A 27,274-nucleotide genomic window follows, 5' to 3' on the forward strand; every position below is an offset into this window, starting at 1 on the left:
GAACTCTAATTTCGTAGCTTGAGACCCGTTCACACCCGCACCTTCTTTCACCTCTAACTACCGCAAAAACACGGTAACAATTATTATTATTATTATTATTATTATTATTATTATTATTATTATTATTATTATTATTATTATTATTATTATTATTAATACCAAATAAACTTCAATTGTGAGATATCCCGGTGGATATATATTCTCACAATACTATGGGAACGACGTTAAATGAAAACATAAATTTCCTAACGACAAACAATTATATTAAAGCAAGACACTGGAAGAAATTATAACAAAACTAGGAATTTCATGATAACGAAACGAGAAGTATAAAAAAGCAATATATGAAAACAATTTTTATTGTCGTAAATTTAAAATGATTTTTCTACAGCATTTCATTCCCTGCGTATTTCCGCCATGTCATCGTACTGTGGGTCCCCTCTACTGAGACCAAGTCTACCTGTTAAAGCAGTTTTATTGCTGGGCAATGCAGGGCCACAACCAGATGAACACGAACTAGTATGTGATGGAATTCGTGCTTAATTTTCCCCCCTAACGTAACAAGTTTGATACAACCTATGGATCGGGCCGTTTTGGAATGTCTAAAAAGAAAGTATCGGCACCGCCTGCTACATTCACTCCTGGAAGCAACAGAACGTGAGGAAACCATCACGAACTTCCTCAAACAGACAGCCATGAAGGACGTAATGTATTGGACGAACTTCGCAGCGACCGCGGGATTGTAGGTTTCGCTCCCACTCCCGCTTCCCGCTCCCCGCCTTGGTGTGTGCAGACCATCAATTCTCCAATCATTAAGTACCATCACAAAAAGGACCCTTAACAGTTGCTTCGTGCTATTTACCGCCTAAGGTAGCGCCTGATACCGAGGACTTCAATAAGATACTGAGAGTCAAACCAAGAGTAATCCTCGCGCGAGACCTCAATAGCAAGAACTCTGGATGGAAGAGCCGAATGACTACTTCAAGAGGAGAAACACTTGTTAGGTACTGCGATGGTAACAACGTCCTAATTCACGCTACCGACAGACCCAATACTTCTCCTACAATCCAAACATCCTACCCGAATACCTAGATATAGCCCTGTCCAGCCTACTCACTCAAGACTTCCTAGATTCCGACCACAAACTGGTACTACTCACTCTCGACGCAGCCCCCACTCACGAACCTGAATTCATCCCCCTCCACCTTCGCTCTATAGACTGGCAACTCTATCGCAGTACCCTAAGTAACAACATCAACGGCAATCCCTGCATTCGCTTTAAGGAAGATATCGACGTGCTTGCAGTACACTTCACTAACTCAGTACGGAATGCAGCTAACTCTTCCACCGTGGGACCGACAATACGAAAACCGAAGGCTAAGACTCTTCCGCTAGAGATCTTACAACAAATGACAGGTAGGTTGTGGAACGAAACCAGGGATCTTCGCCTGAAAAATCTCTGGCATCGTCAAAGACGCAACCTGCGTGTCACCGTGGAGCTGCATTCCAATCTAAGCTATCTGAATTAAGTGCTACCGACGGCTCTGTTTACAGCATGGCTCGTAGGTTTACAGGTGCTAGGACAGGCATACCCACTCTCCACGGACACCAGGGACTAGCTTACACAGACAAGGAGAAGGCTGAGGCACTGGCAGACACGTTGGTAGTAACGTGCTCTCCCAATACCGCACCTTCTGATGAATTTATCGACGAGGTGGAGGAAAATCTGTTCGAAACAGACGACCCCCACCCTCCTGTAGACTTTAAATTCGTAACACCGTCTGAGGTCTTGTCCCACATCAAGAGGCTACAAAACAGGAAAACCTCCGGCCTGGACGAGATTTCAGCGGTATTTTTAAAGAACCTTCCTAAGAAGGCAATGACGTTTCTGACTAAACTATTTAATGCCATTTTTTGCTTCGCACATTTTCCGGGTAGCTGGAAAACTGCGAAAGTGATGATGACACGTAAACCTCAAGCTGACCTGACGTTCCCACAAAACTACAGGCCTATCTGAGTCTTCTCTATCATTTCAAAACTTTTCGAAATGATCCTCTTATCCCGACTCCAGGCGATTATGGACGAGCCTAGTCTTGAGCCGGACGAGCAATTCGGCTTCAGAAAAAAGCACGCCACTACTCACCAACTCCTAAGACTAATAGAAGACATTACCAAGAACTACTATGACAATAGGTATACCGGAGTCTGTTTTCTGGATATATCACGGGCCTTTGATAAGATCTGGCATGACTGTCTCATTTTCAAAATGAAGAATTTCGGCTTCCCCCCTCCCCCCCCCCATCTAACTGCTCTCGTCCAGAGCTACCTGTCTGAAAGGAAATTTCACGCCTCAGTAAGAAAGGCGCTTTCAACTGCCAGGGAAATCACAGCTGGAGTACCCCAAGGCAGTGTGAACGCTCCAGTCCTGCTTAAAATATATCCGACATGTATATGTTGAAGACACGGCTCTCTCCTCGGCACCTAGAGTCGAACCGCACCTTCAGGAAATCCTCTCCACTCTCGAGCCTTGTCTCAAAAAGTGAAGAATCAAAATTTCAGTAAATAAGTGCCATGCCACCTTATTCACTAAACGCATGGGCCGGCTCGAGGGCGATCTGAACTTCTTTAGAGAAGTAATTAGATGGTCCTCGAGTGCGAAGAACCTAGGTGCCACCCTAGACCGAGGACTAACCTTTCGACAGCATATATCTCAAACAGCGGTCATGGCTCACAGTAGGGGTCTCTAAATTATTTCCTTTATTGAAAGCTGAAAACAGCCTTTCCGCAGAAAACAAACTCTTACTGTACACTTCACTAGTGCGACCGCTATTGGAGTATGCCTGCCCTATTGGGGCATTGTCACAGATTGCCACCTGAATAAGGTGCCAGCCGTACAGAACCGGGCACTTCGCCTTATCACAGGTGCCGATTGGTTCGAGCGTAATATCGACATTACAACCCTTAGGGATAGAAGACTGAACATGGCTGAAAACTTATACCCCAAGCGGGTAACCCACTCATAAGCTCACTAGGTAACTACGAAACTCATGGCCTGGGATACAGGAAACCGAAGGTTATCCTGAATTAGACAGCGCCAAGTGCTAGGCCACACACTGGTCAGCCATGATATAAATTTCCGTATTCTGACCCACACCTAAAACCATTCAGTCAGGGAATAAATTCTTAAGACAGGGCATTCAAGACCGGTACCGGTCGACAAGCCATAAATATCACGGCCCTAGGGCTCTGTCTCAGTGTGTGCTGCTACTATCACAACAGCTACAGTCATGGGAAAAAGTATACGTACACCTTAAACGTTAAGCAATATTGTCGTTTGTAATTGACGCATTGTCCATAGGCCGCTAGAAATTTCACCACTTTCCTCTATTTCGGTATTTCACGAAACATGACTATGAATATGTACCGAAAATAACAATAGTACTTTGGTAATATTTGTTTTAACAAGCATATCATCCAATAATTTCGAAATATAGATGCATAAAAAAGTATTCGTACAGGTGGAAAATCTTCAGATCAAAAACCTTGATGACATCACTTGCAACGCAGGTAAGCAGTAAAAGTCACGTCTTTTACCAAGTCAGTTGTGCTTCAATCGTTGTAAACAACAAGTGATACAGTCTATCAGTAAGATGGGCCGCAAAATGAAAGAAACAACACAAGAAGGGAGAATGATTATAATTCGAACTCATAATTCCTGTAAATCTCTCTCGGAAATATCTAAATTTGTGAAGAGACCAAGATCTACAATTCAGGGAATTATTGACAGGTATGGTGAGAGAAAATCTTTCAAAAATGCACGTAGATGTGGACGTCCATGCACACTAGACGAACGAACTGAAAGACTAAACTTCAGGAAACTTAAGAAAAATCATAGAATCAGTGCTGCAAAACTGAGGTCTGAACTAGGAAATGATTTATAACTTCATATCTGTGCTTCCACAATTCAAAAGGTTTTATATACGAATGACTATCATTGTAGAAATGCCAGGCGAAAACCTTTAATTACCCCAGCAAACAGGAAGAAAAGACTACAATATGCTACAGACTACAAACATGCTTCTCTACAATTATGGTATCCAGTTATATTTACGGATGAAAGAATAATTCACTTTTTCAAGAACATTGCAAAAAGGGGCGGAGGAAAAAGAACACAGAACTCGAAGAAAAAAATCGCTTCCTTCAGTGAAGCATGGTGGAGGTTGTTTAATGGTTTGGGGGTGCTTGAGCTCAGCTGAAGTAGGTTCCTTAGAATTCATAGATGGAAAGATGGACCGTAAATATTGTACTGAAGTTTTGAAGATACGTCTAGTATCTAGTGCCGAAAAAATGGGACTTCTGGGTGATTATGTAGTCATGCAGGATAATGATCCAAACCACACGGCCCTGGATACACGAGTGTGGATTTTATAAAACACACCAACATATATGGAACAACTCACCACCACCACCACCACCACCAATCCCCGAATATGAACCCGATTGAAGATGTGCGGGATTATCGTAAAGAGAGACTGGGCACAATTAATATTTCATCAAAGCCAGCTTTGAAAATAGCTCTCTTGGAAGAATGGGGGTAAGATTGACCCCACCTTCACCCCCAAGCTAGTTCATTCAATGCCTAGGCGGCTTGAGGCCATTGTAAAATCAAAAGGATTGCCAACAAATACTAAATATGCACTAAAATCAGTGGGGAATGAAAGTAAAACCGGACTGTACGAATACTTTTTATGAGTATGAAATCAAGGCATTTTCATTTATTTATGTATTAATGGCAGGCACGTCCATCAATTGTATGTTTTATGGTGTATATGTCTTTACATAGTGTACAGAAAGCTAACCTATTTATGTTATACAACGTACATGGCAATAAGTGCACTAAGTAAAGTATTTTTTTGTTTCAGTATTAAGTGTACGAATACTTTTTCCTATGACTGTAAGTAAATAATGACCATATCGTGAAACACGCGAGTGTAAGACCGTAACATATTTGTTTCGAAATGCTATTCGTTTCGTTTGTCACACAATCACATTCATTCTTCCTCAACATTGCGCTGGGCACTTTCATTACATGACTGAAATGTCATAGGAACGCCAAGTCTCCATCTCAAAGATAATTGGTTTCAGCAGACAAATACAGGAAACAGTGGGAAGACGCATACTAGAGGAGCAAGATGCCGTAGCGAAACAGGCGTTTACGGACTTATCAGCCATAAAAAGTTCATCAATGTTGAAAGTGTTCTACCGATTGGACTGCCTACAATTATCGATCCAAGATTTAAGATGTCTTTTATGTGTGGCGCTCAAAGCGATCAGGCTTAACCCCACCCACTTCAGAACAGGCCACTACACCATCGAACACAAATGGACTATAGTATGCGCACTTTTTAGTGATAGCTTTTTGTACTCGTTGGAGAAGTAAGAAGGGTTTCGTTAATACTGCCAACTGAATGGAAATGAAATCTGAATTGAATCGATAATATGATCGATCGATGTGAATTTTATAAACCTTTATTATTTTAAGCAAACAACTGTGTCACACACACAATATATAATACTATATAACATTTCCCGTTGCGAAACGTGTTCCTAGCATGAATTCTATAGTTTGGCTTTCCTGTGTAAACAACAACAGTACGAGTACTTAAAGTGTACGCCAGATGTCGCACAGCGATGATAAGCGATTCTTAGTTTGTGTTTCAAAGGTTGCCAATACGAATCTCGAAGATAACCGAAGTCGACCACTTCAGCACTAGGGTGTAAATCTATCACTAAAAAGTGCGCAGATAGTAGACACCTCTTTTTGGGGATCATTCTATGCCCGTGTCGCAGACGAAAACCTACGTAACGTCAGAGCAGATGCTACGGTCGAGGCACAAAGATACCCGAAAGAGCCTTACGAACCCGATCAGTAAATCCACTGGATCATTGGAGACACAATGCGGAAAAATTCCCAACACTCGCTACACTTGCGAAGAAATGTGTATGTTCACAAGCAACGTCCGTTCCTTGTGAACGACTTTTCTCCAAGGCTGGAACGCTAGTGAAATAGTTTGAATGGGGATATGTTGAATATGATTGTATTTCTAAATACACGTAGTGCACACCACCGGTCCATGAGTACCTGTGTCCACACGTTCCTTAGTTTACCTTACAATAAGGTTTTGTTGTGTAGGCCTATACATTCATTATGCCATAATGAACATCTTGTTGTTCAGTAATACAAAGAATACCCTAGTTCAACGTACACAACGTTCAATTGATTGAAGGGATGTTCTGGGCATTTGGTGAGGTGTCGAATAGAGTAACATAATTATATTGTTTCCACATCCGGTATTTTGTCCTGCTATATAATATCGCACTTATTTGTTTGGTAAGGGATTAACGACTATTTCAAAGAATGACTGTGTACACACTTCTTTAAAGTGATGTTCATTACCGCATCGCAACATTAGTTTGTACATGCTATCACTGTGCATTATCAATCAATCAATCAATCAATCAATCAATCAATCAATCAATCCTGATCTGCATTTAGGACAGTCGCCCAGGTGGCATATTCCCTATCTGTTGTTTCTTAGCCTTTTCTCAAAATGATTTCAAAGAAATTGGAAATTTATTGAACATCTCCCTTGGTAAGTTATTCCAATGCCTAACTCCTCTTCCTATAAACGAATATTTGCTCCAATTTGTCATCTTGAATTCAAACTTTATCTTCATATTGTGATCTTTCCTACCTTTAAAGACACCACTCAAACTTATTCGTCTACTAATATCATCCTACGCCATCTCTCCGCTGACAACTCGGAACATACTACTTAGTCGAGCAGCTCGTTTTCTTTCTCCCAAGTCTTCCCAGCCCAAACTTTGCAACATTTCTGTAACGGTACTCTTTTGCCGAAAATCACCCTGAACAAATCGAGCTGCTTTTCTTTGGATTTGTCCAGTTCATGAATCAAGTAATCCTGGTGAGGGTCCCGTACACTGGAACCATACTCTAGTTGGGGTCTTACCAGAGACTTATATGCCCTCTCCTTTACATGCTTACTACAACCCCTAAACACCCTCATAACCATGTGCAGAGATCTGTACTCTTTATTTACAATCATATTTATGTGATTACCCAAAAGAAGATCTTTCCTTATATTAACACCTAGATACCTACAATCATCCCCAAAAGGATCTTTCACCCCATCAAGGCAGTACTTAAAATTGGAATTTTCCTATTTGTGAAACTAACAACCTGACTTTTAACCCCGTTTATCATCATGCCATTGCCTGCTGTCCATCTCACAACATAATCGAGGTCATTTTGCAGTTGTTCACAATCTTTTAACTTATTTATTACTCTATACAGAATAACATCATCCGCAAAAAGCCTTACCTCTGATTCCACTTCTTTACTCATATCATTTATATATATAAGAAAACATAAAGATCCAATATTACTGCCTTGAGGAATTCCCTTCTTAATTATTACAGGGTCAGATAAAGCCATTGGGAAAGCCATTATTGGGAAACGGAACCAAACTTGTCCTTGGCCTACCTACAATATTATGCATCGTGTTGTTTCCATACGTGACTCGTAGATAACGCTGACAGCGTCCTAGGCCTCTATTCCGGAATCGAGTACTTCGGGTTTTAAGGTCCCAGACTCGATTCTTCGCGAGTCCATTTGCAGCCCATCACTACCACTCAGCCGTTGCCCATGGTTCACGAACTAGAACCTTACTACAGTAACCCAACACCACGAATAATAATAATAATAATAATAATAATAATAATAATAATAATAATAATAATAATCAAATATACGGCTCCATGGCTGAATGGTCAGCGTATTGGATTTCGATTCAGTGGGACCCGGATTTGATTCTCTGCCGAGTCAGGTAATTTAATGTTAAATGGTCCATTCCCTTGACTCGGGGACTTCGATTTTTACTGTCCCAAACATCCCTGCAACTCCTACACCACACACATTATCCTCCACCATAAGAACAAGCAGTTTCCCATACTCGACAGACGCCCCCCAACCTCATCGGAGGGTACAAGGGCTGTACCAGACTAGAAACACCGACAAGAAATTATTATTATTATTATTATTATTATTATTATTATTATTATTATTATTAAAAAGCAATAATATACATGACTCTCAGTCGTATGATCACGGATCAAAGAACCTACAGTTTCACGCGGAACCGAACCATAGGTAGCTGACATTCAAGGGCATTATAAGACCATAGTCGTCACGAAAAGAATCTCGTAACCATGTCGCTAATCTGCCATACGCCTGCATGTTATTATTATTATTATTATTATTATCATTATTATTATTATTATTGTTATTATTAATATAATAATAATAATAATAATAATAATAATAATCATCATCATCATTTAACGCAGATGCCTTCATGAAAAATGAAATGGCATATGGCTTTTAGTGCTGAGAGTGTCCGTGGACATGTTTGGCTCACCAGGTGCAGGTCTTTTGATTTGACAACCGTAGGCGACCTCCGCGTCGTGATGAGGATGAAATGATGATGAAGACGACATATACACCCAGCCCCCATGCCAGTGAAATTAACCAATGATGGTCAAAATTCCCGACCCTGCCGGGAATCGAACCCGGGTCCCCTGTGATCAAAGGCCAGCACGCTAACCATTTATCCATGGAGCCGGACAGACGCCTTCATAATACGTTTAGACAGACGTTTGAGTGCGGAAATTTTGTTAAGAACATAAATGTACTGACCAACATTGACGCAAAACATCCTTATTTATGTCGACCGAAAGTGTAGGGATTTGCTTCGAACCAATAACAAACGTGTAATACCAAAAGTCAAATAACCACACTGGAATATATAGTCACACTTACGTAGCCAAGTTCTTTGCTCGGGTGACGCATAGATTCGAACCTCACCGTCGGCTGTCCTGAGAATGTTTTTCTGTGCTTTCCCATTTTCACTTTCAGACAAATGTGGTAACAGTTCAACTTCACGGGCCACAGCCGATTCCTCATACGTCCTTGCCCAATTGTATTCACCATCATCACCTTCATTAGCTCAACTGAGGTTGCCACACTCACCTTCATCCCCGGCCCCGTATCAAGAAACGAGACTTAAGTTAAGTTTAAACTAAGAAATTTGTGCAGTTTAGTTAAAGTGTTGTTTACAGCCCACTTGGTGGCCATGATCGTTAAGACATCAAGTTTGTATGATGTGACACCGTGGTTACCGGTTCAAATCCCGTTGGTCAGAAACATTTTCGACATCAGAATGTTGACCGGCAGGGTAGGAGAGATGGTGGTATATTCTAGTCATGAGATTGCAAGCCAAAATCCTGGATTCAATGCCAAACCTTGCCGCAGTGTTCTCATGGTGTGAGGGCATATGACGCTGTTGATGGTAATTCGTCCGTCGGATGGAGACGTTAAGCTTTGAGCAGACCCATTGGTGCCAAGCGATAGGAGTAGGCTACATGCCGGCACTAGATTTCACCCTCTCACTTCCATATGTTACATCATTCATTTCACCTCAATTAACACCTCTGATACGGGGCGAGTTGGCCGTGCTGTTAAGGGCGCGCAGCTGTGAGCTTGCATCCGGGAGATAGTGGATTCGAACCCCAGCTTGCAAAAAAAAAAAAACAACCTCCGATGAGGTTGACGTCAGGAAGTCCATCCAGCCGTAAAAGCTCGCTACGAAGATACGTCTCGCTTCATACCAGATCCGTAAAGAAACCGTACAAGGTGTTGGACGTACATAAATAGTTAAAGGGTTGTTTAACCTTTTCCGGTATAATTCGAACCCAATTGCTCTAAACATGTATCATCTAGTCCAAGTAATCTAAATTAATTTTGCAACTTACAACAAGAAAAGGATGAGAGTAAAATATTTTACAGCATACCCCTTTACTCAGCAGACGAACTAATTATAGAATATCTAAATTATGTACTTACAAATATAAACGTAAAGAAAAGCATAAATGTGCTAGACGAAGAAGTAAATCCTCTTCAGTTAATATTTCATGTGTCGTTATTGTTATTACATACACATCATACTGACATAAATGTTAATATCCTTTTTTGAAATTAACTGAACAAAACAGTGCATTCACGAACATTCGTCTCTACGCAGAAGAACCACGTGTTGTCACTAGCTACTGTCCATATCCGAAACACTTCCACTCCGATACGTGCTCAACCACACACTGCCGCATTCTCTCTCCCGCACTAAGCAGAACGAAGACGAGCTCAGTTGTGCCAACACTCGCACGGAAACTTCACCAGATTCGTAACTACAAAAGGCATATTTCGTAACATTAACTCGTCTGTGTTCTAACGACATTTCATGTACTTCTTCTTATATCAGTTCTTGCTACCAGTCATCCAATTATCGAATTGCTCCTGCAATCATGGGTGAACGCTGAGAAATTAATAGTGTTATGTCAACTTGCCTAGCACACGATGGCATGCTTTCAAGAGCGTGTTATTTCGCATAGGCCTACAGTAAAGATTATATCAGTAAGTGATTACTTGTTACTTAAAAACAGTACTGAAATATATCCGCTGCTATTCACAGTTCAGGGTTAGCGTGTCGGTTCTTTACCTAGAGGTCCCGAGTTTAATTCACGACTCGACCCAGGATTTTAATCCTGTATTGAGGAGTAGCAAGGTTCTTTTCTATCTGGTTTACGTCACATCGGCACAGAGAGACCTTATGGCGTCGATAGAATAGGACAGGTCTAGGAGTGGAAGCTATCGTGGCCTTAATTAATGTACAGCCTCAGCATTTGCCTGGTGTGAAAATAGGAAACAACGGAAATCCATCTTCAGGGCTGCCGGGGTACGAATCCACTATTTCTCGAATGCAAACTCACAGCTACATGACCCAAACCGCACAGCCAACTCGCTCGGAGCAACAGAAAGAACGGCAAGAGGTTAGGCATTCGGTTTTCTTGTCCCGGATTCGATTCGGCATTTGTGCATTTGTGTTTATCCAAATACACTCCTCTTCATACACTGAAGAAAATGGAAATTGCAACACCCAGAAGGAGTGGTGCTACACTGCTGCAATTGAACATGCACGACGAGTGCTCGGTTGTGATTCGATGATTGCACTTCCAGGTCCCTCTGACCGCAAGTTTGGACAACAATCAATACAGGATGTGTCCACCACGAGCTGCAATACATTGATGAATTCGTCGAGGCATGGAGTCAATAAGGCCCTGGATCGCTTCCTGAGGAATTGTGGGCCATGCTTGCTGCACTGCACGGGTCAGTTGTTCCAGAGTTGTGAGTGGCTGAGGACGGTTGGCCAGTTGTCGACCCATCATGTCCCACACATGCTCAATAGGACTGAGGTCCGGGGATCTGGCGGGCCATTCTAAGGTTGTGATGTCGTGGAGAGCTTCTCTGGAGATGCGTGCAGTGTGAACCCGGGCAATGTCCTGCTGAAACATCCCATTAGCAATGTTCGCCATCATAGGGACAATCACGGCATTGAGTACCCTATCAACATACTGTCGAGCAGTCATAGTGCCTTCAACAAGCACTAATTGTGATTTCACATTAAATCCAATAGCTCCTCAGACCATAATGATTGGTGTTGGCCCTGTGTGCCTCTCGACAATAAGATCTAGGCGGCCCCTCTCCCCGGTACGTCGGCGCACACGATTCCGGCGATCACTGCGGGCAAGACAGAAGCACGATTCATCACTAAAGACGACCCTATGCCATTCGTCGACCCACGTCGATCTTTCTCGACACCAGGCCAGCCTTACACGTCGCTGTTGTGGGGTCAATGGAACACCTTCTGCAGGGACACGGGCTCGTAAGCCAGCTGCACGCAGGCGATTAACAACTGTTTGTTGTGTAACGTGGGGTGCCACAGCTGCTCGAATTTGTGCTGCTGTTGCATGGAGTTCCATCCGGGCCATCCGAATGATGCGGCGATTCTCTCTCACAGTTGTCCGTCGCGCTGGGCCTGTGCCAAGTCTACGAGTGTGGGTACCTTAATTTGACCACTGCTGCCATACACGTTGTACCGTAGATGCCTGTCGGCCAACACGTGCAGCGACAGTCCTTAGCGATAATCCAGCATCACACAGCCCAATTATCCGAGCCCTCTCAAACGGCGACAGTTGTTGATAGCGTGCTCTTCTCTGTCGTCGAGGCATGTCTGACGGGGAACACTTCACTGCACAGACTGCAAGTCAACTACGCTACACCAGAGTCCGTATACTGGAGTTGATTCCTCCGCGACCAATCACGTCGGGAGACCTGTAGCAACAATCCAATGGGTCTGAAACTTTGATCGTTTGCGTACCTACATGGCATCGTTCCATATCTTGAAAATCAATACAAACGACCAATGCCTTCATGGTGTTGCAATTTCCATTTTCTTAAGTGTATACAGAAAACACACCACTCTAGCAACCACCATAAAAACCACGCAATATTGAATACATTCCTCCACATAAGTTTGGCGTCAGACAGAGCATCTGGTCGTAAAACAGGGTCAAGTTTACATGTGCAATAGTTCACACGTGTAATCTCACCATGGTGCTGGAAAGATGGCAGAAGAATCAAAAGGAGAGGAAGAAGTCCACGTAACCCTCCAGTGTCTTAGACTCATCCACCTGGGCGGTAGTCGTCTTCTTAGGACAGGCTAACGTTTTATTTTACATTCCACAGTTAGACGGTGTATTTGTCCGGCTCCTTGGCTTAATGGTCAGCATAGAAGCCTTCAGTTCACACCACCCAAAGTTCGATTCGAGGATTTTAATCGCGTGCAGTGTATTCCTCTAGTCCGTTTACTTTTTTTTCTATTTACCTTACAGATAGGTCTTATGGCGACCATGGGATAGGGAAGGCCTAGGAGTGGGAAGGAAGCGGCCGTGGCCTTGCTTAAGGTACAGCCCCAGCGTTTGCCTGGAGTTAAAATGGGAAACCACGGAAAACCATCTTCAGGGCGTCCGACAGTGGGACTCGAACCCACTATCTCTCGGATACAAGCTCACAGCTCCGCGACTCTAACCGCACGGGCAACTCGCCCGGTCCTCTAGTTCGGAGACTGTTCGTCTTCATGCACATCTACGCTAAATGGTTAGCTTGCTGGCATTTGGCCACAGGAGTCCCGGGTTCGATTCCTGGCAGGGTCGCGAATTTTAACCATCATTGGTTAATTCCGCTGGCACGGGAGCTGGATGTATGTGTCGTCTTCATTATTTCATCCTCATCACGAAGCGCAGGCCGCCTACGAGAGCCTCGTGAGCCGAATATGTCCTCGGACGCTCTCGGCACTAAAAGCCATACGACATTTTATTTACGCTAGCGTGCTTGTCTCTTACCCCGGGGCCCTAGGTTCGATTCCATGATAGTCCAGATCCTGGAATGAGAGCTGACTAAAATGGAAGACAGTGAATACGGTCAAGGAAGCCAGGCGATTCAATTGGAGAAATCTTTACACCCCAATCTCTGTAAGTCTACCGACCTGTCAGCAGATGTCTTGTAAGGTGTAGGTCCTTAATAACCATTGTGTCAAAGGTTTTGATTTCGTTTTGTATGTAATACCAAGTCCGCCTCTGTGGTGTAGTGGTTAGTGTGATTAGCTGCTACCCCCAGAGACCCGGGTTTGATTCCCGGTTCTGCCACGAAAATTGAAAAGTGGTACGAGGGCTGGAACGGGGTCCACTCAGCCTCGGGAGATCAACTTAGTAGAAGTGGGTTCGATTCCCACCTCAGCCATCCTGGAAGTGGTTTTCCGTAGTTTCACACTTCTCCTCCAGGCAAATGCCGGGATGGTACCTAACTTAAGGCCACGGCCACTTCCTTCCCTCTTCCTTGTCTATCCTTTCCAATCTTGCCATCCCTCTGCAAGGCCCCTGTTCATCATAGCAGATGAGGCCGTCTGGGTGAGGTACTGGTCACCCTCCCCAGTTGTATCCCCCGACCCAGAGTCTGAAACTCCAGGATACTGCCCTTGAGGCGGTAGAGGTGGGATCCCTCGCCGAGTCCGAGGGAAAAACCGACCCTGGAGGGTAAACAGATGAAGAAGAAAATGTAATACCATACAGCATTTACATTATTACGAAAACACAAGGAATGTAACACGATAGCTGAATGCTAAACCATTAATTGTGAAATTAACCATACTAATGTACACCTGAGAAACCTGGACGCAAATAAAAGTTATATCGAAACGTCTGGAAGCTTTTGAAATGTGGTGTTTCCATAAAATTATGGGAACAGACCAGATGAGAAATGCTGATGTTTTGTGTCGAGTTTGGCGAAAAAGATATTTGCTGAAATTTAATTTTTAATCGCGTGCGTTGTATTTTCTTACTTGCGCCATTCATCATTAATGACTGCCTTTGCTGGGAAAACGTCTCGAGGAAGACCTAAGAACAGCAATCAACCTGCAAGACAATCACTTCAAAATATTAGATGCATGGAACAATCAGTGGCAGAGCCAAAACTCCCTGTCACGTCACTACTTAATTAGAACTCCTTGGGAGCAGCCCGCAGGCTTCATTCACCTCGACGACAGTGGTGTGTACTGAATAGGATAAGAACTGGCCAAGGAAGATGCAGAGCAATACTGTACAAGTGGAAATGGAAGTCCTCTCCTCATTGCAACTGGGGTGAAGAACAGCAAACCATGGATCGCATAGTGCTCGAATGTCCTCTCAGAGCGTTTAGAGGCTCAATGAAGGATCTCCACAACCTAACACAAGAAGCCGTTGAGTGGATTAACCATCTGGACATAGTATTGTGAATAATTTTATGAACTTGAGAGAGTGTGTGTATATGTGTGTGTATTTTTGTACATATTTTGTAAATAGCTGATATTCCTCCTTTCATCATACGATAAATGAATAATTCATAAAACAGATCTTGGAACATTGGAGTGGGAAGCTATCTAGCTATTAAGAGAACAGCCATTAATTAGGTGGCATGGAACAACTGCGTGGATTTCTACGGTTTTGTTAACTACTGCTTGACCGGGCAGGGTGGGGTGTACTGCATTAGAGCATGCAAGTTGCTTCAATCCTGGGTAGGACAGGAATTCCCGTCCTCGCCAAGACGAAATCCCATCGCTGAGCACTGTCCTTTTAGTATAGCCGAGCCAATGGGGAGTGTTATTGTACTGCTCACAGAAATATATACAGTAGAATCCCGCTTAACCGACCTTCGCTGAACCGAAACCAACCAAAATGCACTGGCAAAATTGTATTTTAATATTTTGTTTTTACCCCCTCGTTCTTACCGTCGATATTAGTAATTCTCTTCCTATATGTGCTGAAAGCTACTAGGCAAAACCTATTTTTATATTATGACTTATGCCAGAGTGGACGTGTAGCGTAAAACAAAACTGTTTCATACCCTCTAGCTCGTTCCATGATACATTTTTTCCTGAACAAGCAGGAATTATTATTATTACTGTATTATTCGTCATGAACATCATGTAGACTGTGGTTAACGTTACTTCAATTGCGGGAGTTTCATGTTGTTTACTGCTCGGACTATACTGCAGCTTGATTGATTTCGATTTTTTAAAATTAAAAAACAGTACCACACTTACAGTATACAGTTCAGTAGTAACAAAAGAAATTGTTTCAGATCGCTTTGCGTTTTGCTGAACAAAGGAATGAATCTACACCAGCTGATGTAGCCTATTGTTGATTAAACGGTGGCGCGACATAGCTGCACAACAGCGCTGCACCAAGAAAATTCAGAAGAAAATCACTAATTTTATACTGGATACAAAGAGTGACATTTTAATGTTAATGTACAGTATGCACCTTTGCTTAGCAGAGTCTATGCATTTTTATTTCGACATTTAACTTCCGAAAATATTTACCATGCGACATCCGAAAAACGCGTCAACCGAAGTGGCTCCGCCCCCTTTATTCCGGATAAACGGGGTTCTACTGTACGTATTTTTATTTTTACAAGTTGCTTTACGTCGCACGGACATTGATAGGTCTTATGGCGTCGATGTCAGGCTCCATGGCTAAATGGTTAGCGTGCTGGCCTTTGGTCACAGGGGTCCCGGGTTCGATTCCTGGCAGGGTCGGGAATTTTAACCATAATTGGTTAATTTCGCTGACATGGGGGCTGGGTGTATGTGTCGTCTTCATCATCATTTCATCCTCATCACAGCGCGCAGGTCGCCTACGGGTGTCAAATCAAAATACCTGCATCTGGCGAGCCGAACTTGTCCTCGGACACTCCTGGCACTAAAAGCCATACGCCTTTCATTTCATAGCGTCGATGGGGTAGGAAAGGGCCAGGAGTGGGAAAGAAGCACCCACGGCTTTAATTAAGGTACACATTTGCCTGGTGTAAAAATGGGAAACCACGGAAAACGATCTCCGGGGCTGTCGACAGTGGGGTTCGAACCAACTATCTCCCGAATGCAAGCTTACAGTTGCACAGAAATGAAGAAAATGTTATGTTGCTTGCGATTTTATTATTAAACTAGCAAGATACCCGTGCTTCGCTACGGTATTATACTGAAATTTATAATTGAATGCTTAACGTTTTATATATAATCCTCCGAAATTCGCGATCTGACTCGTTTTCTGAGAGAATCCGCCAAAATTCGCGATCTGACTCGTTTTCTAAGAGAATTCGCCAAAATTCGCGACCTGACTCGTTTTCTAATAGATTACGGCAAAGTTCCTCACATTTTTCAATCTTTCTTTCCAGCAATCGATTTCGTACTTCCCGGGCTAGGTCCAGGTATTCCACGCGGTCAGTTGCGTCCCAAAATTTTTGCCATCTTTTCCCATAAGCATTTTTAGTATGGATCAAATCCTGAAGGAGATCCGGCATGGTGTCGTCTTGGGTGCCTTGGCGGTACTGAACCCGCGGCCGGACTGTATTCGTAGTCATTACCAGGCCAGGACCCGTTTCCAGCGCGGTCCGCTCAATTTGACGACGGTCCAGAACATTATTATTATTATTATTATTATTATTATTATTATTATTATTATTATTATTATTATTATTATTATTACTGTTACGGAGATATCCGTGGTAGTTAGAGGTGAAAGAAGGTGCGGGCTGGAATAGGTCTCAACTACAAAATTAAAGTTAATTTAAAACTTTAACAAAGGTTATATTTTCTTTTCAAAATCAACAAATAACAGAGTATAACAGGTACCAAGTAGCCGATCAACAATTAATAAATTACAGCTCATTACAGAATTTGGGCTTCGAGCCATAAGTTTACTTCCTGAGCTCTCAGCTCGCAATCACAATTGCTAAAGGGCAAAAAACCCCTAAGTACAAGGAGCACTTGCTCCTAATTACAATGTTAAGGAAGAGAGCAGACCCGCTCTCAATTTGACAAGCCTCTCAAAGGCCACAACAACTTTCACTTCAGACTGCCCTCAAGGCACGCCCAGAAACAGTGACATTAGATACCCATCCTACAGGGCTTTTACATGAAGAAAACCAAACTTTTTGGTTAATTAAATGGCCCAAAAAAAACAAATTGACTGGAGGCGTAGCTTGCACTCCTACATGAAACTTCTTAAAACCTAGGTGGCACTCGGCCAGTTATACAGGGGCTAATCCCATACTAGGGAGGTGACTCATAGAAGAATAATTTATTACATTAAGAAGAGAAGAAAATCGGTTATGAAAACGAAGTCACCTCAAAACAACATGAGTGGGAGCTCGAGAGGGTTAAGCACTCTCTATCCCAAATTGCGGTTAATTTACATGAATATAGTAGGGTTTACATTGAAAAGGATTCGAACCTTCCCCGCGGGTTAAAACTGCTGAGCTAGCAAGAAATAAAGTTCTTAAACGGCTATTACCTTGTTGATGAACTGCTGCCCGAAGAAAGAGGTGCTTCCCGCCCCCTGCTACATAATCACACACTAAGCAAGTTGTCGATGAAGTGGCACCGAGACAAGAAAATCAGTAGTTTATATACCCTCGTGGAACATTCGAAACCTTTCAGGAATGAGTAGATACACCCTTTTGCTTTTATTGGATAACAGCAAAAACTAATACACAAGACGAGAAAGAAACACCTTATTGGTGGAAAATTAATTACCTAAATTCCTGATTGGTTACATTCAAAACGGGCGGAAAGAAAGGATTTATATTGCCAACCCACAAACCACAGAACAAAATTTAGTAAAAACAAAACTTACGAATGTTAAATTTCTTCAAGAAAGTACATTCCTTTACACCAGAGTGCGTTATCAAAGTTTTGGTGGGGACATCTGTTAGGGAATGTCCAAACTTCTTGATACGGAGCAAACAAACACAAATCAAAATACACACAGTTCAGAACACTTCAAAATTACCAAATTTACAGTAGTGGCATCTTTTGAATAACCGTTGAATTAGTTCAGTGGTTAAAGTTCCAAGTTTCTCCAGTAGAGAAGTTTCAATTGGCGCAATATTTGAATTAGCGGCGTGGAGGTGTACCGCCCGGTACAATTAGTACTACTATTATTATTATTATTATTATTATTATTATTATTATTATTATTATTATTATTATTATTATTATGATTAGATGTTCTGGACCCCACAGCAAGATGCAACTCCGCTACTTGGCGGTAAATTACATCTGCTGCCATTGTCATTGTTGACAATGTGACCAGCACCATTGTCGCGCGTAGGCAAGTGTGTGGGATTTCTGGCGATACGAATGACATACTGTACTTCCGTGCATTATTGACCTTATTATACAGGTGAACAATTTGACGGTCAATCTCATTCCTATCGTTTATTTCAAATGTGTTTAAATTTTTATTTATATGCCAGGAGAGTCTACTGTAATCTAAGAACGTTCTCCGAAGGAAAAGATGGCTGTTGAAATCGAACCCAGGAAAGATTAAAAATGATCGGTTGACGATCAGAATAACTACAGAATAATCTACAGCCTGTTTCCAGTCATTCGACAGGGTGAGGAATGGAATGAATAAAGCCCCATCCAGCGGCGACAATAGGAATTGTGCCGGCTGCCGAAGCACTCCTCTGGGGCAATGATCGATGACTGACAAATGAAATGAAATATTGGACAGTGTTGCTGGAATGAATGATGACAGGGAAAACCGGAGTATCCGGAGAAAAAGCTGTCCCGCCTCCGTTTTGTCCTGCACGAATGTCACATGGAGTGACCGGGATTTGAACCACGCAACCCAGCTGTGAGAGGCCGATGCGCTGCTGCCTGAGCAACGGAGGCTCCTGATAATTACATTATGAATAGTAAAATCAATTGGTCTCACCTCCTTTTACACCCCACCTCCGTTAAGTTTATTTACCCACCCCCACAAAAAATAAGGCGTGTTTCTTTATATTTAAAGGAGATTCCAAACACAAATGTTCACGTCTATTACCTTCAGTTTTGAGATATAAGTATCCCCATAAAAATAATTCACTTTTTTTTCACTTCCTTTCACACTCCTCACCCCTTCTTTAATAGTAAAGGATCTTCTAAATACCAATTATCACGACTCTAACTTCTTCAGTTTTTGATTTATGTGTCCTCGTGAAAGGAATTCAACTCCTTTTCACTCCCGCCCCGCAAGATGGTTCCCCGCCCCCCAAACCGCGTTTTCTTTGTTTTTAAAGGAAATCCAAATACCAATTTTCACGTCTGTAACAGCTGCCTCTGTGGATCAGCGGTAGAGTGTCGGCCTCCGGATCCCAAGATAGCGGGTTCAAACCCGGCAGAGGTAGTCGGATTTTTGAAGGGCGGAAAAAAGTCCATTCGACACTCCATGTCGTACGATGTCGGCATTTAAAAGATCTCTGGTGACACATTTGGTGTTTACCCGACAAAATTCATTAAATCTCAGCCATAGACGCCCAAGAGAGTTTCGGTTTACTCGGTCTGCCATCTAGTGGGGACCTAGAGTAAAACGGAACGTCGAAATTGACAAGCAGACAGCCAGATGGCGTCAAATTGAAATGTCTGCACACGGTAGCTGAGGCCATACGATTATTATTATTATTATTATTATTATTATTATTATTATTATTATTATTACGTCTGTAACAACTTGATTTTTATTAGATGTATGTATTCTAATACAATTAAGTCAATTAATTTTGTCCAGCACGAATACGTGTTTCTTTACTTTTAAAACAGATTCCAAATATCAAATTTCATGTCTGTAACATCTTCATTTTTTGAGATATCAGTAGCCTAATTAAAAGAAATCAACACCATTTTCAGTCACTTTAACCTCCCCCCTCCACCCAAGTGGAATTTTCGAAAACTAAAAATACACGTTTCTTTATTTTTAATAGAGATAAAAAATACCATTTTTCACTTCTGTAACATGTTAAGTTTTTTATATATACTGTAGAAATTCTCATTTTAAAATTTCACCCCTTTTTAGTTCCCCGTAAGGGGAGTATCCGAAAACAAATCACCTATGTTTCTTTACATTTACAGGAGATTCCAAATAGCCACTTTTTACGTCTGTAACATTTTACGTTTCTCAGATAATAATAATTAATAATTTCGTGTGTCTATTTCTAGCCGAGTGCAGCCCTTGTAAGGCAGACCCTCCGATGAGGGTGGGCGGCATCTGCCATGTGTAGGTAACTGCGTGTTAATGTCGTGGAGGATAGTGTTATGTGTGGTGCGTGAGTTGCAGGAATGTTGGGGACAGCACAAACACCCAGCCCCCGGGCCATTGGAATTTACCAATGAAGGTGAAAATCCCCGACCCGGCCGGGAATCGAACCCGGGACCCTCTGAACCGAAAGCCAGTACGCTGACCATTCAGCCAACGAGTCGGACGTTTCTCAGATATTCTGTAGATATAGTCTTTCGAAAAATTCACCCCAATTTGTCACTCCTGTTTAACCGCCATTAATTGGATTTTCCAAAAACAAAAAATACGTGTTTCTTTACCTTTAAAGGAGATCCCGTATAAACATTTTCAGTTCTGTAATATCTTCAGTTTCTCAGATATATATGTATCCTCATTAAAGGCATTCAACCCATTATTCACCTTTTCACCCCCTCCTATTGGGATTTCCAGAAAACAAAAAATACGTGTTCCTTTATTTTTAAAGGAGATTCTAAATACCAATTTTTACACGTGTAAACTTTTAAAGTTTTAAGATGTAGACACACTCATTTTAAAAATTCACCCCCCCACTTCACCCCCCACTATTTGGATACTTCAAAAACGAAAAATACCTGCTTCTTTATTTTTAAAGTAGATCCCAAATACCAATTTTAAGGTCTGTAATATCAACAGGTTCTGAAATATAAGTAGCCTCATTAAAGGCATTCAACCCCTTTTTCACACTTTTCCACCCTTCCTATTGGGATTTTCCGAAAAGAAAAAAGTGTTTCTTTATTTTTAAAGGAGATTCTAAATACCAATTATTACATCTATGAACGTTAAAAGTTTTGAGATATAAATGCACTCATTTTAAAAATTCACCCCCTCTTCAACCCCCTATTAATTGGATTTTCCAAAAACAAAAAAATGCGTGTTTCTTTATTTTTAACGTTGATTCTAAATACCAATTTTTACACCTGTAAACGTTTAACGTTTTGAGATATAGATACACTCATTTTAAAAATTCACCTTCTTTTCACCTCCCCCCCCCCCCATTAATTGGATTTTCCAAAAACAAAAAGTATATGTTTCTTTATTTTGAAAGGAGATCCCAAACACCAATTTCAGGTCCGTAATATCTTTGGTTTCTGAGGTATGAGTATCCTCATTAAAGGCATTCAACCCCTTTTTCACCCCTTTTCACCCCTCCTATTGGGTTTTCGGAAAACAAAAAATACGTATTTCTTCTTTTTAATGAAGATTCTAAATACCAATTTTTACATCTGTAAACTTTAAAAATTTTGAGATATAGATGCACTCATTTTAAACATTCATCCGCCTTTTCACCTTCCCATTAATTGGATTTTCCAAAAACAAAAAATAGTGTTTCTTTATTTTTAAAAGAGATCAAAAGTACCAATTTTCAGGTCTGTAATATCTTCATTTTCTGAGATATAAGTATCTTCATTAAAGGCATTCAACCCATTTTTCAGCCCCTTTTCACCCCTCCTATTGGGATTTTCCGAAAAGAAAACAAATTGCGCGTTTCTTAATTTTTAATGAAGATTCTAAATACCAATTTTTACATCTGTAAACTTCTAAAGTTTTGAGATATAGATGCACTCATTTTAAAAATTCACCCCTCTTTTCCCCCTCCCAGTAATAGGATTTTCCAAAAACAAAAAAATACGTGTTTCTTTATTTTTAAAAGAGATCAAAAGTACCAATTTTCACGTCTGTAATATCTTCAGTTTCTGAGATGTAAGTACCGGTATCCTGATTAGAGGCATTCAACCCCTTTTTCACCGTTTTTCACATCTCCTATTGGGATTTTCTGAAAGCAAAAAATACGTGTTTCTTTATTTTTAAGGTTGATTCTAAATACCAATTTTTACACATGTAAACGTTTAACGTTTTGAGATATAGATACACTCATTTTAAAATTTCAACCCCCTTTTCACCTCCTTAGCGATGGAATATCCAAAAATCCTCTCTTAGCGAGCACCTACATCTTAATATGAATCTATGCCCAAAATTTCACTCCTTTATGTCCAGTAGTTTTGGCTCGGCGATGATGAATCAGTCAGTCAGTCAGTCAGTCAGTCAGTCAGTCAGTCAGTCAGTCAGTCAGTCAGTCAGTCAGGAGAAGTTATTTTATATATATACTAGCAAGATACCCGTGCTTCGCTACGGTATTATACTGAAATTTATAATTGAATGCTTATTGTTTTAGATATATAATCCACCGAAATTCGCGATCTGCCTCGTTTTCTGCGAGAATCCACCAAAATTCCCGATCTGACTCGTTTTCTATTAGATTACGGCACGTTTCCTCCCATTTTTCAATCTTCCTTTCCAGCAATCGATTTCGTACTTCCCGGGCTAGGCTCAGGTATTCCTCCCGGTCAGTTGAGTCCGTAAATCTTTGCCATCTTTCCCTATAAGCATTTTTAATATGGATCAAATCCTTCAGGAGATCCGGCGCGGTGTCATATAGGGTGCTTTGGCGGCGCTGAACCCGCGGCCGGACTGCATTCTTAGTCATTACCCGTCCAGGAGCCGTTTCCAGCGCGGTCCGCACATTTGACGACGGTCCGGAACATTATTATTATTATTATTATTATTATTATTATTATTATTATTATGTGTTGCTGGAATGGCTGATGACAGGGAAAACCGGAGTATCCGGAGAAAAACCTGTCCCGCCTCCGTTTTTTCCAGCACGAATGTCACATGGAGTGACCGGGATTTGAACCACGGAACCCAGCTGTGAGAGGCCGGCGCGCTGCCGCCTGAGCAACGGAGGATACTTATAAGTACATTAAGAACAGTAAAATCAATAGGTCTCACCTCCTTCTACACCCCACCGCCGTTAAGTTTATTTACCGCCACCCCCCCCCCCCAAAAATTAAAAGAAGGCTTGTTTCTTTATGTTTAAAGGTGATTCCAAACACCAATGTTCACGTCTATTGCCTTCAGTTTTGAGATATAAGTATCCGCATAAAAATAATTTACTTTTTTCACTTCATTTCACACTACTCCCCCCCCCCTAAGTGAATTTTCCCGCAAAAAATACTTGTTTCTTTAATAGTAAAAGATCTTCTAAATACCAATTATCACGACTCTAACTTCTTCAGTTTTTTATTTATGTGTCCTCATGAAAGGAATTCATTTCCTTTACACTCCCACCCTCCAAGATGGTTTCCCCACCAAAACGCGTTTTTCTTTGTTTATAAAGGAGATCGAAATACGAATTTTCACGTCTGTAACAACTTTAGTTTTTATTAGATGTATGCATTCTCATACAATTAAGTCAATTACATTTCAATTCTTTCACCCCCCCCCCTTTCATTGGATTTTCCGAGAATACGTCTTTCTTTACTTTTAAAGCAGATTGCAAATATCAAATTTCACGTCTGTAATATCTTCATTTTTGAGATATCAGTAGCCTAATTAAAAGAATTCAACACCATTTTCAGTCACTTTTTTCCACCCCCCACCACCCAAGTGGTATTGGCGAAAACTAAAAATACACGATTCGTTATGTTTAATAGAGAAAAAAATACCATTTTTCACTTCTGTAACATGTTAAGTTTTTTTAGATATACTGTAAAAATTCTCATTTTAAAATTTCACCCCTTCTGAGTTCCCCTTAAGTGGAGTTTCCAAAAACAAATCACCTATGTTTCCATACATTTACAGGAGATTCCAAACACCCACTTTTTACGTCTGTAACATTTTACGTTTCCAAGATATTCTGTAGATATAGTCTTTCAAAAAATTCACCCCAATTTGTCACTCCTGTTTAACAGCCATTAATTGGATTTTCCAAAAACTATAAAATACGTGTTTCTTTATTATTAAATTAGGTCCCATATACAAATTTTCAGTTCTGTATTATCTTCAGGTTCTGAAATATAAGTATCCTCATTAAAGGCATTCAACCCATTTTTCACCCTTTTACACCCCTCCTATTAGGATTTACAGGAAACAAAAAAATACGTGTTCCTTTATTTTTAGAGGAGATTCTAACTACCAATTTTTACATCTGTGAATTTTAAAGTTTTAAGATGTAGACACACTCATTTTAAAAAATTCACCCCCCTTTTCACCCCCCAATATTTGGATTTTACAAAAACGAAAACATACGTGTTTCTTTACTTTTAAAGTAGATACAAAATACCAATTTTCAGGTCTGTAATATCTTCAGGTTCTGAAATATAAGTAGCCTCATTAAGGCCATTCAACCCATTATTCACCCTTTTACACCCTTCCTATTGGGATTTTCCGAAAACAAAAGAATACGTGTTTCTTTATTTTTAAAGGATATTCTAAATACCAATTTTTACATCCATACACTTTAAAAGTTTTGAGATATAGATACACTCATTTTAAAAAATCACCCCCTTTTCACCCCCCCATTTATTGGATTTTCCAAAAACAAAAAAATACGTGTTTCTTTATTTTTAAAAGAGATCCCAAACACCAATTTTCAGGTCTGTAATATGTTCAGTTTCTGAGATATAAGTACCGGTATCCTGATTAAAGGCATTCAACCCCTTTTTCACCCCTTTTCACGATTCGTATTGCGTTTTTCCGAAAACAAAAAAATACCTGTTTCTTTATTTTTAATGAAGATTCTAAATACCAATTTTTACATCTGCAAACTTTAAAAGTTTGGAGATATAGATTCACTCATTTTAAAAATTCACCCCCTTTTCACCCTCCCATTAATTGGATTTTCCAAAAACAAAAAAATACGTGTTTCTTTATTTTTAAGAGAGATCAAAGGTACCAATTTTCAGGTCTGTAATATCTTCAGTTTCTGAGATATAAGTACCGGTATCCTGATTAAAGGCATTCAACCCATTTTTCCCAATTTTCACCCTTTTTCACCCCTCCTATTGGGATTTTCTGAAAACAAAAAAATACGTATTTCCTTATTTTTAAAGAAGATTCTAAATACCAATTTTTACCTCTGTAAACGTTTAAAGTTTTGAGATATAGATACACTCATTTTAAAATTTCACCCCCCTTTCCACCCCCTTAGCGAAGGAATATCCAAAAATCCTCTCTTAGCGAGCACCTGCATCTTAATATGAATATATCCCCAAAATTTCATTTCTTTATGTCCAGTATTTTTGGCTCGGCGATGATGAATCAGTCAGTCAGTCAGTCAGTCAGTCAGTCAGGACAAGTTATTTTATATATATATATAGATATATATAGATTAATATAGCAAGTTTGCTCCATTTCTCAAAGTAAAATAAAACGTCCTGACAATAAAAATATGTTAAAGTACACACATGGCACAATAAACCTAGCTATTGGCTTTACGTCGCATCGACACAGATAGGTCTTATGGCGGCGATGGGAGAGGAAAGGGCTAAGAGTAGGAAGGAAATGGCCGTGGCCTTAATTGAGGTACAGCCCCAGCATTTGCCTGGTGTGAAAATGGGAAACCGCGGAAAAACCATCTTCAGGGCTGCCGACAGTGGGATTCGAACTCACTATCTCCCGAATACTGGATACTGTCCGCACTTAAGCGACCGCAGCTATCGAGCTCGCTAACACACAATAAACCAGAAATTTCCCATGTGACATTCACTATTTTTTAAAAAATATTGCACTGAGAACAGATTGTTTTGAATTTTCTCCAACAGTACCTGAAGATTTATCTCATATTCCACTAAATTGGAAACCAGTATCCAGACTGTTGAGACGCTGGCCTTCTGACCCCAGCTTGGCAGGTTCGACCCTGGGTCTCAGTCCGGTGGTAGTTGCAAGTACTCAAATACGTCAGCCTCGTGACGGCAGATTTACTGGCACGTAAAAAGAACTTCTGAGGGACAACATTACCGCACCTCGGCGTCTCCGAAAAGCGTAGAAGTAGTTAGTGGGAAGTAAAGTCAATAATATTAAGGAAACATTAAGGACACTAGAATCAGTGTCTTTCCTGAATGCAATAAAATCTCCTGATTCCATTTTTTCCTTTACTCTCTTAATCTTGTCCATTGTCTTCTGTCCACACTCACAACCCACAAATTACTGGTTGAATGCGTTTGTTTTCTACGTATAAAAATTCCGTCCATTTGAACAGAACAGTTAAGAGCAGGACTACCAGAACTTGATTATACAGCCTGGTTTGAAGAGTGGTCCGAGTATTTACGGCGGTGGGTGTTACTGGCTGGGGAGCAAGTAGGAGTAAGGCGAAAGAGTACACTACTGGTAACTGACCAGTCTTTGGACTGAAAACCTGTTGACTGCTTTTGGCTTTACGTCGCACCGACTCAATCAACGGATGGAACAGGGAAGACCTAGAAATGGGAAGAAAGTGTCCGCGGCTTTAATATTAAGGTACAGTTCTACGATTTGCCTGGTGTGAAAATGGAAAACCATGGAAAATCATCTTCAGGTCTGCCCATTGTGGGTTTACGAACCCACCATCTCCCGAATACAAGCTACGTTGCCCGAATCGCACAGCCACCTCGCTCGGGGAATACCTGTTGATTGATAGAAGAAAGATATACAGTGTAGTGGTCTTCCGTTTTGAGGGCGCTGGGCTCAATTTCCGGCCACGTGTGGTTAATTCCTCAGGCTTGGAGACTGTGTGATTGTGTTCGCTTTAATACATTTTTCCGTTCAGAACAACACACCACACTACCAATCGTAATACAAACACGTTATAGTG

At 41.1% G+C, this 27,274-nt stretch overlaps 1 protein-coding gene across 7 annotated transcripts in view; it reads right to left on the reverse strand.

Moving 5' to 3' along the window:
* LOC136880984 (uncharacterized) overlaps window positions 1–10,222 on the reverse strand; it is a 316,000-nt gene extending 305,778 nt beyond the window's left edge. For all 7 annotated transcript variants that reach the window (XM_067153613.2, XM_067153594.2, XM_067153558.2 and 4 more), the window contains exon 1: window positions 9,983–10,222. The gene's annotated coding sequence lies outside the window, so the exon portion shown is untranslated. The remainder of the gene's footprint in view (window positions 1–9,982) is intronic.
* Between the last annotated feature and the right edge of the window lie 17,052 nt (window positions 10,223–27,274).

The sequence above is a fragment of the Anabrus simplex genome, chromosome 1 (genome assembly GCF_040414725.1).
Source record: "Anabrus simplex isolate iqAnaSimp1 chromosome 1, ASM4041472v1, whole genome shotgun sequence".
Lineage (NCBI taxonomy): Eukaryota > Metazoa > Arthropoda > Insecta > Orthoptera > Tettigoniidae > Anabrus > Anabrus simplex.